The sequence below is a fragment of the Erithacus rubecula genome, assembly GCF_903797595.1.
Source record: "Erithacus rubecula genome assembly, chromosome: 3".
Taxonomy (NCBI): domain Eukaryota; kingdom Metazoa; phylum Chordata; class Aves; order Passeriformes; family Muscicapidae; genus Erithacus; species Erithacus rubecula.
In genome coordinates, this window is record NC_136689.1 from 107,279,678 (window position 1) to 107,294,688 (window position 15,011).

Below are 15,011 nucleotides of genomic sequence, written 5' to 3' on the forward strand. Positions count from 1 at the left end.
TTTAGATACACAAATAAATTACTATTTTTATAAGCAAACATTTTCTCTGTTGGTGCAAATGATTCAGGTGAATAAGGTCTCAGAGATTTGGGAAACTACTTTGCTTATATTACCTCCTTCTGTTTAGAGGTGTGCTCAGATTTAAGGTATTATAGTTATAGTGCAAGAAAGGGCTAATTACAATTCAAGAATCTCAACAGGACAACTGTCATCTTGTCCTGCTGACATGTAATAATGTGCTGAAGATCACTTTATCTTATGAATGTGTGGTTAGCAAATTTTCCTTAGTACCCAGCCTGAAGAGTTGGCAAACTATAGAACAAACTTATTAATGTAAGCATTTTTTGTTTGGATGCAATGATTATAATTTGTTCTCTTGAAGAATCACATTCATGTTACATCCTGCTCTTAGCAGAGCTCATGGCAGTTGCAATTTGTCAAAATTTGCCTTCTTTATGAACTTTGGTTTTGCTGACAAATTAAATTCTAAATTAAAACAAAGAATTGAGTTTACTCTCTTTTGCTGCCAGGATCCTTCTCCAAAGATGGTTAGCCTCAGCATAAAGTCAAGGGAGACTCATATCCTCTTTCTTTTATAAGAGGTGTTTTAATGAGCCACCTGAAGGCAAGGAGTAAGCAAAATTACTTCCTTTTTTCCATCGGGATTATCACTTAGGGCAAGTGTTTTCAAACAAACATTAGAAGTCTCCTGCTATGTTTACAGTTTGGGAAGAGGGCATTCACAGGTTTTCCATGTGTAACTTTTATATCCAGTTTCTGTGAAAAGCATAGACATATTTCCATGGCATAAAACAAACACATATGTATATGCCAGTAGATATAATTGCTTTAATCAAATACTGTGTGCCCCATAGCAACCTTAATCTGGCAGAAAGGAGCACTGGAAATAAAGCTAACTGACTTGCTTTTCAAGATAAGTAGATGAGGTTAAGGGATGTAACTAGGGAATTTATTTATTTTATTTGCTTAACTCGTTGGAAGTTATACTGGTCTAAGTGGTAATAATTATTTTGAAAAACTATTTGAAGAATGTGCCAGCCTGTGGAATATTTTCCATACTGAGCATGAGAATACCATGGCTACACATACCTGTGGTCCTTATCCCACTGGCCTGCATCTGACCTACATTTTCCATGTATAGGTTTCCCATGCACATACCAGCATAGAACTGAATTGTGTTTTTTCACTGGGGAGCCAGACAATGCTCAAAAAGTCTCAATGTTGAAACTCTTTTTATCATCCAAGGGTGACTGCTCTTTCTGGAAGTGCCATCCCTTTCCTGGCTCTGGAGGGAAGAGGATGAAAATTTCAGTGCTCAGGGGCATCTTGAGTGGGGCCATGAGCTCTCAGCCACAGAGTCTGGTTTTGTGGCTGTGTCTCTTCAGCTGGCACTTAATCATAACACTGTTAATCTTAATTCTGCCTTTGAGATCCTGCACCACATGGTGATATTTGGTTGTTGATGGAATACTGAGAGACAGCAAAACAGCTGGCAATAATATTTCTGGGAAGAAAGAAAAAATAGCAACAACAAGACAGAAAATGAAGGCAGTTATTGAATAGTGGGTCTGTGTTTAGATAGATTTTTAATTTTTTTAATCTTCCCACCTGCAGTGTTCTCTGTAAGGCAGAGTCTCTTATGGCAGCAAAAAGTTGTTATTACCCTTTCAGAAAGTGTAGCTTTCTTGATACAGTCCAGGACTAGGTGCAGTGGAAGCATGGTAAAGGCTCACCCTCAGAGAAGATAATAGAAGTGAGCACAGAGGCAAACTGTTTGCTTTAAATTTTGTAAGCCATTGATTCTGCTGCTTGAATTACTGACTTCCAATATTCTTTTGCTATGTTTTCTGATCTAGCATAGCCTTTTTTCCTATTCATGCCTACTCAAAGTTTTAGCTACTTGCACTTTCCACGTGGACCTTGTTAACATTATGATTTTATTAAAATGCAACAGCAATTTGTATGCAGCTGTATTATCTAAACAAAAGTAAGCTAACAAAATTGCATAAGTATGTCTTTTGTAATGGATATGTCACTTTACAACACTTTTAAAATTGTTTGGTAGCTGTTAGACCACATTTTTGGTGATTTAAGAACCTGAAAAAGGTAGCTTGGAAAAGTGTACAAATGACTGCTAAGCTGCCACAGTTGTATTTACTGTGTGTCCTTAAGCCTCTGACAGCACAGAAGAGAAACTCCCTGGATGACTTCAAGAGGATTTCTAATCTAATGTGTGCTCTCCTGATCAGACATAGCCAGAAATTCTGGGTGCCCTGGAAGGGCTACCTGCCCTCTGAAGTGACAGGAGGAACCCATGGGTTATAGACATTTTTGTGCTCTCTATTGGCTAACTGCTCTTGGGCTTAGCAGGGCCTTGCATTTCTTTGAAACTTTTTTTTTTTTAAACCTTTACAGAGTAGACTTAAATAAAAACAGCAGTCCCAAAAAAGGTTTAGAATAAAAAAAGCTGGAATCTGCTTGCATCTCAAGCTTTTCACATGTTCTGTGACCAGTTTATAAAATGAGGGAGCTGTGAGCTCGTACATCAAACTTACGTTCATTACTGTCATTACACGATCAGTTGTGGTCATGGTCTGTGGCAGCAGGAGGTATTATACAGACCACTGTCATGACAGGATGAGCCTGAGACACAGAAAAATGCACATAACACTTTTGACAATCAGCTTTTCTGTTGGCTGATGTCCTTACTGATGTGGAGGCAAACGGTGGTGGGTGTGATGAGCAGATCAGCCCCATCAGGTGAAATGGTCATTCTGCTCATTGGGTACGCCATCTCCAGGAGGGCATGTTGGGTGGGAGAGCAGAAGGGCTGAACAAACACAGACTGATTCTGCCCTGGATTAACCTGGCAACCTTCAGCAGACTTTAATTCAAGGAATTCCAGGCGTAGAAGTTGCATTTCTGCACTTGGCAATGTTTCTTTTAAAATGCACTTAAGCAAGTTTTAATGGGAAAGGCAGTAATTTAGATTCACTTTAAAATGAGTGCTCCAGTAGTGGAAACAGGCTTTGAAAGAAGATTCTGTAATGCTGCTTGGCTCTGCATAGCTCATTGCCCAAACAGTATCTGGATGATGAAGCTGTGTTTAAATAAGATTCTCTAAAAGATTTTCAGCCCACATGGACATGTAATCACAATGTAGAAAACAGATATGAATGTTTTGGTAGATGCTGAAAGAGGGTGGTGGTGTAGGGATTAAGAGGTCAACAATGATAAAGAAGAAATGGAAAGACAAGTGATCTGGGGATAAGTTCTCTAAAAAAAAACAAAAAAAAACTCTTTCCCTGGATTTAGGGCACTGCATTTTTGCTGTGTACATTGGTAACACAGGTGTAGGGCTGTGTAATCCAAGTCCCCTGTGTGTGCCATTCACCTCCTCAGCAGTGGCCAGAGGGACTGCTGACATTGTTAGCCAAAGGCTGGGGGATCTGACCCTCCCCTCTGGGACAGCAGCTCTGTTCCCTGGCAGGCATCCCAGGGGTGCTGGAAGGCAATGCAGTCTGCACAATCTCTCTGCCTCTTGACCAGAGACAGTCAGGGTCACAGACGTGAATATTATCTTTGTGACGCTTCAAGCAAGCAAACAGATGATTTTTTTTTGTTGTTGTTAAGGAATGTTGCATGCAGTCAGTTGAATGTAAAAATGTCGTATCAGATCTTTCAAGAGCTTGTTCCCTGGAGGGGATGTTGCGCCAGCTCACCCACCCTGCCAGGGCAGAGGCAAGGCAGGGAAGGGAGCGCACACACATGTGCCTGCACCTCTGTGTGCATGTGCACACATATGTGAGAGTCATGAACTGCCCTCTTCTCCCTGGATGAATCCCTGTGTCTTCCTTCTGATGTTAACTAAGCCAGGGAACTCCTCTTTTTTCCTGTACCGTACTCTGGGAATCATGCCCTGGACATTTTTTCAGCTGAGCACATTAACATACAGGAAATCAGCCCAGAGACTCCTCTTTGAACAGTATTTGTACTAGACAGTTTTGCAGTGGTTTCAGGTATGCTTCTTTTTTTTTTTTTAACAACTGATAGAGAGGAGAGTAAAGAACACAAGTAATTTTGTTTTAAAAACAAATGTATAAATACATGTCAAAATACAATATCCTAAATATATATACTTGCAGAACTTACAGCAAGACTGATCTAGTATTATTGTATTTATATGTGTATTTTTCCATGTCCTGCTTAGTGATGCCTTGAGCAAGGGAATAGTTTTTTTTTAGGTCCATCTTGAATTGCAGATGAGTAAGAGTATGAAGCAGAGCACCAGCATCAGGAGCAGCAGTGCAGGAAGAGCCTGGCAGGGCAGCTGCAAACTAAGATGCATTCCTTGGAAAGGAGATGCAAGAGAAATTGGCCCTTGGCCTGGAGGAACAAGAAGAGGAAACTCTTGAATAAAAGACTGAATAATGCATAAGCAAATGGGGAGAGTCTTGCCACCACAGAGGGAAAAAATGAAGAATTTCGGCTTATATGTGAGGATCATTCTGCTGGCACAAACCTGTTTCTTTTGGAGTGTAAAAGATGATTTCTTACCACTAGTGCTTCAGCTGTAGTGGGAGAAAAGGCGGGTCTTCTTGCTGGAACTTGATCATTGTGTCTTTTTTTTTTTCTTCTGTCCTGGTTTTGCCTGTGCTATCCCCTATGACTTGTAACCAGAGGTTATTCAGATCCTGTGTATGTCATATAAAGCCTGGGATATTTGTACAGTGACATTGTGTTTGCTGTTATTCTAGTGAAGGTACATAGAGTGTGAAACACATTGAAAAGAACAACTAAGTGCATGATGATTCCTCTATAAGAAGTCAGTCAACATTCCTTCTTTAGGTTAATATTTCTCAGGTTTTCAAATCTGGCTGCAAAATCCCTGTTTTCAAAACTAGATATGCAGCTTCCAAGCCTGGGAATAGGGATGCCATCCTTTCTTAAACACTATGGGATATATTTAAGCCCTCAGTTAATTCACAGTTGTTTGCTTAGTAAATGTGTGTGTACTGGAGTTGTTTCACTCTTTATTGCATAAACATTTCTCTAGACTGGCAAATTTTGCTGTTGTTCTTGGAATGTCGTTCTCACTTTAAACTTCAGGGCTTTTGCCAGGGCCAAGATGTCTATGATGGCACACCTTCCACCTTATGTCTCTCACACCAGTTTTCTCCAAAATTTGTGTTTTCACAGGTGTTTTCCCACAACTTCAAAGCCTTTGTTTCTGCTTTATTGGCAGGGAAGGGTGGGGTGCAGTAGTGAGAGATACCCATGCTCCAAAATGCTCCTCTCCTTTGGAAGTGGGTTGCTTCTGCTGAGAGCTTTAGCTGAAGTGATTTGTCAGAAAACTGTCCCTTGTGTGATAAGTCACATTGCTGCAAGGACTCTTACCAGTTTTCACAGGTTATTGATGGTCCTTTTTTTGGCAGGTGTGTTTGTATCAGTGTTGTAGAGGTTTTATTGTGATAGTGCTTCAAGCAATAACTCGAGTTGCAATTCTGTTTTCTTAAATCCTCTAAAAAAGTACGGATCTCTTTATTGTTCTTAAAAAGTTATTCTTAGGTTTTACTTTTGTAATGATACGTCTGGTATTGTCCCACTTCTTTCCACTTGGCTTATAATTAGTTTCAATTGATTAGTTTTAAGGAGTTGTGTTCATATCACTGTATAGAATTGTAATAGGCAAACTTGGCTTATTGGGTTGGTAGATGTTGAAATATTTTAAATATAATAAACAGAGGCAGAGCCATGTGGTTTTTTTGGGTTTTTTTAATAATAATAAGGGCTTTCATCTTTCTGCTATACCTCTAACTTTTTTCTCTCTGAAGCATAGAAGACTATTTCTTTCTAAAAATAAATATTCTTTGAAATGGAAAAGTAAACCTAGAACATGCTGGAGCTGTGTAGACTCTGAAATCTAATGGGATCACAAAAAAACAATCCAGGGGTTCATCATCTCATTGCATTATTGATTCTTCTCTGCTGAGTCATCAGCCCTCTTACATGAATCTGGAAAAGAAATTTGGGCATATTAGAATAGTGTGATGCAGAATAAAAATTCTCCCAAATCTGCTGTGATCTAGTTGCTAAATGTCATTGCAACTATTCAGTGCAATAAACCAAGCCAAGTTAGCAGTAACCTGTAGACCATATAAGATTTCAATATAAAAATTACAATTGTTTGCTTGTTCTGTGCAATTATATCTTTAAAGTAATGCAGGAATACTAAAATTGTTCTGGAGGAAGGGAAGGGAAGGGAAGGGAAGGGAAGGGGAAGGGAAGGGAAGGGAAGGGAAGGGAAGGGAAGGGAAGGAAGGGAAGGGAAGGGAAGGGAAGGGAAGGGAAGGGAAGGGGAAGGGAAGGGAAGGGGAAGGGAAGGGAAGGGAAGGGAAGGGAAGGGAAGGATGAAGGGAAGGGAAGGGAAGGGAAGGGAAGGGAAGGGAAGGGAAGGGAAGGGAAGGGAAGGGAAGGGAGGAAGGGAAGGAGACAGGAGGGAAGGGAAGGGAAATTTTTGATTTAAATGTTATTTCTCAGAGTTTTTCCTTGTTTTGACTGAAAGAACTATGCCAGTGAATCCACCTATGGTGATTTAATGGAGATATGTGGTATTATATAGAAGTAAAATGAAGCTCTGAAAGTTATTCTTGTGAGTGATAACTTCAAAGTGCATACACTACTGAGGGCTGTTTTCTAACCTAGAAAGAAGAAAGGTATTTTGTTTATCACATAGGATCAGTGTTTCTGTGGCAGGCCAAGATGCTGAACTTCTTCCCTCGCACAGAAGGTTTCACTTAGGCCATGTCTACACCAGGATGTTTCAGTAAAGAAGTTTCCACTCTGGTTCACTAGCATTGCTGTCTTTTCACTGATGGTTGTTGTGGGTGGATTACTGCAGAAAGGACTTTGCCTGAAAGAGGTTTCTGTGCTACCTGGCTTATCCACCTTTACCTTTGTTTCACATTTATCAGTAGTGGCAGCAATTATAGTGAAAGAAAGGATTTTTCTCAGCTCAGTAAAGCTGAAGTGGATCACAGTGGAGGTAAACTTGGCCTATAACGTACCTTAAGACCTGTGGAGCTTTCTGTACCAGTGGTGCAGTCACTTTCCCTTGCCTGATGCTGTCCATTGAGATCTCCAGGCTGCTTGAAGAAGAGTTTGACCATCTGAGATGGAGTGTTCTGCTTTGCTGTTGTGCTCTGTGGCTTTTGTAATTCTCAGTTGTGTTACCAGAGAGCCGAAAACTACCACTGCTTTCAGCTACTCTTCCTGTGCTGATAGCACTGGATTTGTCTTTTCACATAAAGTGACTTCACCAGAAGAGAGCAGAATTTGGTCTTGCTTCGTGATCTAAGGAACAATAGGAAATGCCCAGAAATGAGTACCAGAACAAGATAGGAATATAGGAACAAGTCTGATGGAAGATTTTTGGTTGTTTAGTAGTTGTGCTGCAGTTTTTTTAATACTAGATTTGATAATAAAATATTTAAGTAAAATTGAGCATATGTGTATATTGATCTCTCTTTCTGAAGTTTGCTCAGGGATAGTTATTTGTTCTTGCTATTTTGCATGCAAGTGAATGTAAATGCAAGACTGGACTTATAAGGAGTCTTTGCCAATAGCAAATTTCAAATGTCTATGGAAGAAAAGGATAGTGTTCTTAATAATCTCTGCAAAATGTTGAATAATGCATTTTTAAATGGTGTTTGTCTTATTAAATTTTCTCCAGTAATCCTCCAAACCTGAACCAACCAGCAAAGTAGCCTGACACTCCATGCCTTGGTCAGAAATTCTCAAGTTCAAGTTCTTCAGTCTAACACATGGTCCTCAGCTGCTTGGATGGATATTGCAAAGTTCTGGTGTGAGAAGCAGCTTCTCCTGATACCTCAGGAGTGGTGACATTGTGTGTAATGGTGGCAGAGTGGCAACACTCCTCATCTTTCATCCACTGGTAGAGGAGTTGTTGGTGTAACCTACTGCCTCGAATCCCCATGGTACCACAATGAAGAAAATAGATAACTGGATACCTTCTGTACAACAGAACACTAGGCAAGTTTCCTTTCTATTCAATGGTGTGCTGTCATCCTCACAATCCTATGGACAGGGGAATGTGTCCATACTCTTAGTGTACTCTTGTTTAGAGTTAGAGGAGAGCTGGAGGAGAGACTTGGGCTCTCCTACTAGGAAATTGTAGGTAAATGTGAAGTGCACATCTGAAATGATGGACTCTGGATTGTAGATATCAGGAAGGTGTTTTTAGTGTTCCAAGAGCTTCATTAATATGTCAACTTGGTCTTCATTTAATGATCAGAAAAATACATGGAAAATAAGACTTGACTTGAAATGGAGTCAAAATTGTCTTGATGTCACTGTAGAAATTTGCGGTGCATCAGAATTCCAGTCTTCCAAATCAAAGATACATAGCAGAAGTGGAAAAATATCAGATAAGAGCAACAAGAAGAGATGTATGGAGCGGCTTCCCTGTGAGAAATGACTCGGATAACTAGGGCTCTTCACCTTGAGAAAGCAGTGGCTGGGAGAGGATGTGATAAAGGTCTGTATTAGGAAGTGCATCAGGAAGGATGATTGTTCACTGCCTCTTAAAAACAAGAAGTGAGGGGCAGCAATGTAACCACTAGGTGACAGATCAAAAATTTTTAAAAAATCAAAGGAAGTGGTTTCTCAGATGCATGTAATTTGACTGTAGAGCACGGTGGATGCTGCAGGATGTTATGGATGCCGTCAATGTACAAGTGCTCAAAAAGCAGGCACATAAATTCCTGGAAGAAAAGTCTACCAGAGACTGTTAGATACAGAGATAGTACATCTGCCTTAGGAAGTCCCTAATCTGAAAGTTTTTAGAAGTTATCAGAGAGTATTCTGCAGAACTTTCACTAGATGCTTGCTCTTATTTTCATTATCTCCAAATATTTGATGTTTGCTGCTCTGAGCTAGAGTGTGGGGTAGGTGGGCCTCTAACCTCACACCAGGACTGCCATTTTTGTTCTCTTTAGCACTCACCACAGGTTTTAACATGATGTCACTTTGCAGTTTGGTTGCTTGCTTCCTTTTTCTTCCACCTTTCAGAATCCCTCCGGTATGTCCCTGGACGTTGTGGTGGCTCCCTCAGCCACCTCAAACCCTACGTGCAGTTTAGCACAGGGAACAGAGGGAAGAAGTCATCTGAATAATGAGCTCATGGCTAGTCAGACACAGGATGATATATGGGGTAAACACACAGATTGGAATTCTTTCATAACATCTTGATTATGAAAAGATAACCATGATATTTATATCTCCCTAGTCACTTGTAACACCCTCATACCATGGGGGGAAGTGTTTTTGTTCTGTTTTTAAAGCAACATTCCCGTTTAATGCTTCATTGTGTGCAGGTTTTTTAATACCAATTGTTTTGTGTCTGACTCAGGTGTTGAAAAAGTCTCAGCATCCCAGCTGGAGTAGATTTTTAGTGAATTCTCTCAGAAGTGTAACTCCAGTAAGCTCGAGATCATTTCCATGCCAGTTTGTACGTAAGCACAGCCTGTGAGTGGAATTTTATGTGTTGGTGGTGCCAAAGGTTCAGCTTATCATGATGAGTTTGGGTGCAGAATGCTAACAATTTCAGGTGCTTTCTTCATAGCCTAAATAAGTGGCTGGAGAGCTCTGAGAAGCTTCCCTACTTTCCAGTCTTGGTAAACCTGGTATTACAGTAATTTCCTGGAGGTGGATGAGATTTGCTTTGATATCCATCTGTGCTTTCCTACTTCAGAAGACCTGTACATCCCCTTCAGTTAGCACACAGTGCAGCTCCCTGCAGAGGTGAGAGCACTGGGTGTGTGGTATAATAGTGCTTAATGTTAACCACAAGCTTTTTATAGCAGAGCTCTTCTTAAATGTGAACATTTCCATACAACTTTTTTTCGTGCTACAGGGTGTCAGATTTCAAAAGGCAGCACTATGGCAAGCCAGTGGTTAGTTTATATGATTACTCTGAAATTAGTAAAATGATATAGTGATAAAAATGTTGGCTTTGTGTACTGTAATTTCTTCCTGGGGTGATTTCTTAGGTTTACAAGTAATTTTGTTGAAAAGTAAAATAGTATTTTGCAGAAAGAACTTACACTGCAATAGCAAATAATTATTTTCATTACTTGTGTGGTTTTACTGATTTTCTTAGTTTGTTTGTACTTAGGGTTCAGGGACAAATTGTAACAGATTGTGCTATTGCAAATAATATATTTAACTTTATATATATGTTCTTTTCTTTGTTTCTTGTATTAATGGAATGAGTCCTCAGACAAAATATTTTCTAGTAGGGGGACAGAACAGTTACCTACCTATCCTAATCACAAATAAAATGCATCATACTTTAAAAGTAGAGATTTTAGCTCTTTATTGTTACATCTTCTGCAGACCTGCTATTTTGAGGTGTCAAAGCCACATTTCTTCGGAAACCTGACACAGCTGACAATTGTGTATTTGCCATGTGTGACTCTGGAATTGATCTGGTTGGTTAGTGCTACTTTTCCATAGTGAAGAGAGTATAGTCAGCTTTGGGAACTTGTACCACAATAATCCATTGCTTCGAATAAGATAATTTCAAAGAAAGAGATACCAGATGATTTTTTTCTGTCTTTGACGTTGGGGCATGTGAAGAAGTTTTGTACTGTGAAAGTGTGAACTCAGAATTGCAGTGTCCATGCAGTGCTACAGAGGCAGTAAATGACGCTGATGGAGACTCACACACAAGGGGTGAGATTACTCACCCATGCATGAAAATTCTGTGTTTGGGCAATCTCTAGGCCCAAATCTGCCATCTAGGCATGGCAGAAAGCAGGTCTGTTCCAAATGGTTTGTTGATTTGGGATGTATACTGAGAAAATAGTTACTGTCCTTGGGTCACAGGTGGGCCTAGATTTGTCTGAACTTGTTTTTTGGGGGTTTTGGGAGGATTTGTTTCTTAATTATTATCATTAGCTCAATGCTCAGGCATTTCTTGGACATTTCACAGATGAAGCACTGCAAATGCCACACAACCCTAAGCAAGAGGCAACTTCCTCTACATTGGATAAAAGGAGCAATTCCTAGGAAGTCAGGGATGGGCCCTATGGGGAATGATTCCTCATACTTCTGGGCAACAGTGTAAGGCTCTGGCATGCACTTGTTCTACATGCACTAGGGCTGTGCTACTTGGTGGATGTTAAACCTGCTTTATGCAGAAACCATTGTTCTGAGACTTGAGAACAGCCTGTTTCATAATTACAGTGCAAGTTGTAGGTCACTGAAATGTTAAGAGCCTTCATTTAATGCAGTGTGCTCCTCAAAAAAAAACCACTCCAGGCATTTTACACTTTGTAAAGGAAAAGAAAAAAAAACCAAAAAACAAAAGCCCAGTAAAATACCCAGGGAGAGCGAACAAAAAAAATATGTTCTCTAATTTAAATCCAGAGTCTTCTCGAGTTCATGAACCAGCAGCACCGTTTGATGTCAGCAGAACTGAGCGGAAGCGTGTGGTTTGTGAGCTCGCTGCTGCCGTGGAGTCACAACTCCTCTCTGGCTGTGGATGGGCTGTGCAGGGAGACCACAGTGCAAACCTGCTGAGCTCTTGGCCCCAGGATTGAGACCCTGCCTCAAAGGGAAGCGTCAGCTCCTTTCCCCAGGCCGTGCTGTACGTTCTGCGGTGTTTGGCGTCTGGGATGGAGACAGACCATGGTTAGCATAGAAGTGGGCAAGAGCGTCTCCTGCCTTCTTGGCCAGATAGCCCCCACTGTAGGAGGGAAGAAGCTGTGTTCTTGGACAGAGCAGCAAGCTGCTGCTGGAAAAGAAAAAAAAAAAAAAATAGCATTATTGCCTCATCTTCCTTTAGCATGTGACCAGTTACGGCAATTGCTGATTGTCTACATACCAGGAAAAAAAATGCCCTGTAGTATAAAAAGTTCCCAGTCTCTACTTCAGGTCATCACAAAGGTCTAAAGGCAGTTACTGAGGAAGTCTATCCAACTTTTAAATAACACTTTGCTGAGCAAGAAAAAATGAGAGAGGACAAGAGATTGTTTCAGAGGGGTTTATGATCTTTACTGAGATTTATTTTTTTTCCATCATCTTTGGATTAGCTGAATGAGATGATGTCTCTCGTTCTTTGAAAACTAGCTTTTAAACTATAATTAAACAGATAGAAAAGGAGCAATACAAGAGATGTAATGCCCATTTAACACTTTATGTCTAAGAGGATGCTGCAGAGTATATTCTGTATTCTAGAGTAATGCTGCTTCTGGGTTAGAGAATCTGGTGCTGGAACAGATATTAAAGTTGAGGTGCTCAGTTATGGTGTCTCAGGCACAGGTGCAACATATGCAGGGATTGCTTGGGGAAGTGATTTTTCTTTTCCCAATTCTTCCAGTATGTTAGGCTTTCTTTGCCCTGTTTTGTACCTTTCAAACAGACAAAAAGAATTTAAGGTATACGTGTGTCTGTAACATGATTGCCTTTCTTGCAAAGAGAATAAACAGTGTGAGCAATATAGAGTGGCAATGCAGAGATTTCTGCCATGATGACTGTCAAAGTTCCCATTCCACAGAGATTGCTTTTTCTGAGCAGTTCTAGAAGGAATTTCTGGGAAAAGAGTTTTCAGTCAATTGATTGATAATATTTTAATGATAATAATTCTATTCTCGTACTGAAGAATATATATAAAACTTGGTAATAATGTAAATAGACAATATAATTATTCTACATATTATATAAAATATAAATAATTTTGTTTTCTATATGTACATATATGTATAAAATATTTTCATTTAGCTATCTACCTGTACACCAAATAGTGAGCTTATTACAAACTTTTTTCTTATTTATTTCATTTCCATTGGAATTTATTTTTATTTATTCCTCATTTATTTCATTGTGAGTTTTCTGTCCATTGAGAAATAGGGAAGATTTAAGTAGATGTATGTGAATATTTCTAAGATGTAGCTGAAGAATTACTGTGCACATCTATGCACAGGAGAGTGTGCATAGGAGAGTGTTTTTAGTGAACTAATTGCATTTAAGAAATGAGAGGCTTCTCCTGAAAGCACATATATATATCCCCATTTTTGCTTTTTGGCAAAACCAAGTAGCCATTAGTTCATGCATTACCCATGTAAAGATATGATGGAATCATGAGTACTTCACCAGGAAAGCTCTTATATTATAAGTGATTATAAAGGCACTCAAGATGTGGAATGCATAAGCATAGCAAAACCAAGGTACACGTCATTTGGGTATCAGCAAACCCTACCTGCCTTTAAAAAAAAAACAAAAAACCTGATCACATATCTGCTCAGGAAAATAAAAATAAAACCATAAACCTCAAAGCTTCTGCAAATGATTTGCTTCTAACGTCAGTGGTTTTTTTTTAGAGAATGAGATGTTTTAGATCAAGCAAACATTCTTCTGACATTAGTGATGTAATTAGTCTCGTGTTCAGAAAGATTTCCTGTTTACTTTGGGTCTGAGCACAGACATCTCAAGAAAGAAGGTGCTAAAATTTTCATTACACATCTGCATATAAAGACAGCCCAAACTGCTGCAAGATCTGTAGTAAATTTTATATACAATTCTGTTCTCTAGAAAAAAGTGGGTAAGTAACAGTTGAAAAATCTCATAAAATCAGAGAGTCTCAGGTTGCTGACCAAGCTAATTCCTCAGTTTTAATCCTGTAATGCAGAAAATTATCAGGCAGTGTCAGTTTGGCAACCCTGTGAGCTATTTTCATGTTCTAAACTGGGAGCTTTGTTAGCAAATTCATCTGAAGTCAAGGGACTAGGTGTCCCTTAGAGGTGAATTGCTGCTCCCCTAAATCTGGGGAGCTCACAAATGGCAATAAGGCTTCTTCACAGTGAAGTTCAGGACTTAGTTTTATGCTGTAACTTTTCATGAATTTTCTACTTCAAATCATATTTACTGTGAGTGTTCACAGTAGAAGCAATGTATCTTGTTCATAAATGTCCTAAAAGGCAGATATAATCTGGCTGTCATTTTGTTTTTCTAATTATAAAATAACAGATTATATTTAAAACTTGCTGGAACTCTTCCACTGCCTTTAAAAATATGAGTACATCAATCTCCTTTTAGCTATCCACTCTCTAAAGAATGAAGGAGTCTGTTGTAAAACAGACCATGGTGAAGATTGTGGATGGACTGAGATCAGAAATAAGTGTTTTTCAGTGTTTCACTCTTTCATTTTGCTTTTTAACTCTGTATATTTTTAGAAACAATGTCACAGATGTGGAAGCTTGCTTCATCTCCATAATGTAACTGCTGAGCAGTCTAGAAACTGAAGTTCTGTATAGGTCAGCACAGCTTTGCTGCCAGGACAGGAGGCCTTGTTTGACACCTAGGTGATAAAAAGCTAACAATAGAAAAATACAGACTGTGGTAAAGTCACCAGTGGATTTTGGTCAGTTTTGATGGTCTGTAGGAAATGAGATTACTGGTTGGCTTTGTTAGCTGACTTCATTAGGTGTGTGTCCTGTGAGTATAAAAAGTGTGCTTCTAAATGTGTGATTGTGATACCAGCATAAGAACAACCCAACATCAGCACATGCTTTGGCATGAAATTATTGTGTGCTTAGAGATTCTGCAAACATTCCCTTAATCTGCTGGGTAATAAATTGCTGCTTGTGGAGCTGTTTGGGAATTTACATTGGCATTAGAAATCAAATCTGGATCTAGGAGGCCACATTTATGACAGTGACAAACACACAGGCAAGATAATATACAGCATATTGTAAGAAAAACGTAGGATTTTGCTGTTAGAAAAATAGAGGAGGAAGGAGCAGCTTGCTGCCAGCTGCATGAGAATAGATTTGGGTTGATGGGAAGCACTCACCAGAGGGGAATGCCCTGCAAGGGTCAGGTTTGGTCCAGCAGACCAGTTGTCTGGATTAACATGGAGCAGGTTTAACAGTCTTTCATTGATGGCTTTTACCTCACTAACTGCATGC

The 15,011-nt window shown here is 39.5% G+C and overlaps 1 protein-coding gene across 3 annotated transcripts in view; it reads left to right on the forward strand.

Moving 5' to 3' along the window:
* SPIDR (scaffold protein involved in DNA repair) overlaps positions 1-15,011 on the forward strand; it is a 192,274-nt gene that overhangs the window by 108,746 nt on the left and 68,517 nt on the right. The gene's annotated exons all lie outside the window — the stretch shown is intronic.